The following is a 3,979-nucleotide window of genomic DNA, read 5'->3' on the forward strand; positions in this document are numbered from 1 at the left end:
ATAGAGCTAGAATAAGACAGTAGTTTAGTACATTTCAGTATCACCAAGACTTTAACTCATTCTCTTTTATTTGGCTGCCAAATTCTCTATTTTTTCATTTCTCAGTTGGAGATCAACAGTACATCACATTGCTCTAGAAATAGAGACTACTGAAGCCATCTCCTATGAGTAACAGGTAGAGCTTGAAAGCTACATATAAAGAGCTGTACAGCAAGATGTCTTATAGTTGCTTAGTTGAAGTTATATTGTAAAGAAACTTAAAATAATTTGATTTAGCTTATTTAAAAATTAAATTATTTGCTTCTTTTGATATATATGCATAATATGGAATAGATCAGCTATGAAACTACAGGTAAACCAGAGAAGCATGTAATCTAATTATTTTTACTTTCTTCAAGTTTTATGCATGCCAATTAATGTTTCCAGTGTTCAAATGAATTAAAATAACTATTTTAATGATTAGTTTTGTATGTTGGTAAAAAAAAAAACTTTGATAAAATTCCCATAAATTAACAGAGCATATACAGAACTATTTCAATAATAATAGTACATACTGCGAATTTACAGACACTTGATAGGTACTTGTAATTGAGAAATGACTTAAGATGACAGCCAGTATGATGATTTAATGTGTTGACATTGTTTATATATTATTTTTTGCCCCTTTTTTTTTTTTAAATTGTAACTTGTTGATTATACATCTTAATTATAAATTAGATTAAAATATAACTTGAACTATCTTTTGTATAGTAATTACAACAGGATAACTAGGATATTAAGTAAAGTATTTTGTGAATAAATGTTTTAAATTTAAATTTTTTTTTCGATTAAATGATAAATCATTTTAGTTAAATACATTCAGTTATTTTGATTTACAGATCAAAATAAAGTATATCCTGCTGATTTATTGACCAAGATAAAGTTCCTCCTGCTGATTCACGGACCAAGATAAAGTTCCTCCTGCTGATTCACGGACCAAGATAAAGAACATCCTGCTGATTCACAGACCAAGATAATGTTCCTCCTGCTGATTCACAGACAAAGATAAAGTTCCTCCTGCTGATTTACAGACACTTTTATGGGCTGCTACTTGTGATTAAGAACTGACTTCAAATGATAGCAAGAGGATGATTTAAGGTATTGACATTGTTTATAACATTACATTTTTTGAACCATTTTTTTTTTAAATGATATCGAAAGATACCATTAAATATCTAGTCTAGATCTTTTGTATAGTAATTACAGTATTTTTTAATAGCTATACATTTTTAAGTAAACTATTTGTTTGTTTTTTTCTATTTCAAATGCTGAGCATACATAACTAAACTGGAAGAACAGATGGTCCAAAACGCTAAAGCAACAGACAACCCAGGTAAATACATATCATAACAGTATAGCAAAGATTTTAATGCAAGAGTTTTGAGAATAAATGTTTTAGATTTAAGCAAAATATTTTGATTAAAAGAAAATTATTTTATTTGATATATTCAATTGTTTTGATTTACAGATGAAAAAAAAGTAGGCTACATCCTGCTGATTCACAGACCCTAACCCTAATACCGGTAAATTATTCAAACTTTATAATAGCATAAAATACATTAAAACTTTATAATTGCAGTAAGACATTTAATTTTAAAATAGCAGTTAAACTATAAAATAGCAATAAAACATTAAAAACTACACACATAAATATAGTCAAATATAGAATGTATAAAGAGAAAGATTTTTTGTTAAGTGGGGTAGCTTTAGTCCAATTTGCAGAAATAAAAGTTATTGTGGTGTACGCATGGTTGGGCCATAAAAAGAAATATATATAATATAATATATATTATATTATATTTAAACTTTATAATAGCAGGAAAAACATTAAAACTTTATTATTACATTAAAACATTATTATTGCATTAAAACATTTAATTTAAATAATAGCAGGGAAATATTAAAACATTGTAGCAATAAAAAACTTAAACTTTCTAATAGCAGTTAAACTTTTAAACATTCATTCAGTCATCTCAATGGTCATCAGTTCATACTCTACCTGCTGCCATTTCTCCTCGTACTGCAGGAAGTTTGGACCAGGAAGTAGATGTAATTTCTGATTGCCCATATTAAAAGAGTAAAGTTTCCCCTTTCAGACCTTGCGATCTATGGGGCAGTTGATGTTAAGGTCATCTGTTTCTTAGGCCAAGGGTTAACGAGCAGGGTGTCATGTGGCATGCACAACAACCAACTGCCTTTACTTTCCCCAACTAAAGTCAGGTATCCATTAGAGTTGGGTGGACTCGGGGTCACCTAAAAATCCCGAAACTCAAAATCCCAGTCTTCACTGGGATTTGATCCCAGGACCTCAGGTTAGGAAGCCAAGTGCTTAACCACTTGACCATCACGTCTCTTATTACCCATATACGCTTAGTTAAAAAATGTGCATTATTCTGAGACATATTCTGTCTCTTCACACAGCATTAATAGAGCCTGAACAATTCTTGAGAATCTAGAAATAGCTGTAAAAATTCCAATTTCTCTTTAACTCAACATCTTAGGTATGGCAACCTAACACTCTATTTATCCTATTTCATATTTTTCAGGTGAAGATAGAGAGTAAGCTACATCCTATTACTCTAGAAAAAGAACAGTCTACAGATGAATGTAACTAGCTCCTTTGGGCTTGAAAACTTGATATATCAAAAAATATGCAGCAAGTCAGTCTCTCAAGTTATTTGAATAGGTAAGTTTTTCTTCTTAATACTTTGAATATTTTAAAATTAACTTCATTGCTTCTTTTGATGTGTAAGCCTATATACAGAACAGGCAAACTGTAACATGACAGGTAATTTTCAGAAAAGCAAGTAATTTTCTTTTTGTTTTTTAACTAATATAATATGTTAATTGAGTATGTCAGTTTCAATGTTCCAATAACATTTAAGAATAATTTTCTTAGTTATATGTTTTTAGTAATAATTTTTTTTTCCTTTTGTATAAATTTGATATTTAGAAAGAGATTAGTTAAGAGTGTCCAAACTAGTTGAGTAAATATTTCATTAGCCAGAGATTTAAACTCAAATTATTTGGTTAAGTAGTCTGGTGCTCTATTCACTCATCACATATTTCAGATCAAGTAGTGGAACATACAGATGGAGTAACAGGCAAGAAGTAGAGATACCAAGAACTGTGCAGTAAGCATATCCAAATCTTTATTCTTTTGACTCAAAATGTGCTTCTAAATTCAACAATTTATTTGTTTTTAATTAGCTTCATTATGTGCACACAATTCAGAATAGTCTAGGTTTAAAACTACAGATAAACTTCAGAAAAGCAAGTATTTTTTAAAAATCTGTTGTTTATTGGCATGCTGAGAATATGTTTGTTTTCAATGTTTAAATAACTTTCTAACATTTTAAAAATAGTTTTGTGAGTTATTTCTCTCAATATTTGTTTTCTAGTTTGTATAGTTTTGATAGGGCTTAGTACCTTTTCTTTGTATTTATAGAACTAGATTAATTCAAGTGACCAAACTGAATTAGTACATATTCCATTATCTCTACTAAAAATCAAACTCGTCATCTTTGATGCTCAATCCATTTATCATTAGATTAAAAATTTTTCAGATCAAGTTGCAGAGCACAATCGATCTTTAGCATACAGCATACAGTTGAATGGAACAATTATCTACTTAGAAATGTCAAACTATAGAAGCTACATTTGTTGTTTTTTTCCTTTAAGGCAAGTAGTCTTTTAAATTAATGATAATTATCTATAATAAGCAAAATTGTATTTTTTCTTAATATATGCATAGTACAGAACATGCAAGCTATGAAAATGATTATACGATAGAGCAAAGCAAGTAATTTTCTATTTTTTGTGGTTGCTGTTGATCTGTTGATATGCATGCTCATTGAGAATGCTTTTCTTTCTAATAACATTTGAAGAATAACAATTTCATTCAGTCCCATAACATTTTTTTTAAGCTAGAACAATTTAG

The 3,979-nt window shown here is 29.0% G+C and overlaps 1 long non-coding RNA gene across 1 annotated transcript; it reads left to right on the plus strand.

The window, feature by feature from the left end:
• Positions 1 to 804: 804 nt before the first annotated feature.
• On the plus strand, positions 805 to 3,757 carry LOC106071816 (uncharacterized). The gene is made up of 6 exons (XR_008775079.1): positions 805 to 1,137; positions 1,313 to 1,372; positions 1,508 to 1,562; positions 2,586 to 2,725; positions 3,111 to 3,173; positions 3,606 to 3,757. It is a non-coding gene; the product is annotated as an uncharacterized LOC106071816 (long non-coding RNA).
• The last annotated feature ends 222 nt before the right edge of the window (positions 3,758 to 3,979 follow it).

The sequence above is a fragment of the Biomphalaria glabrata genome, chromosome 15 (genome assembly GCF_947242115.1).
Source record: "Biomphalaria glabrata chromosome 15, xgBioGlab47.1, whole genome shotgun sequence".
Taxonomy (NCBI): Eukaryota; Metazoa; Mollusca; class Gastropoda; family Planorbidae; genus Biomphalaria; species Biomphalaria glabrata.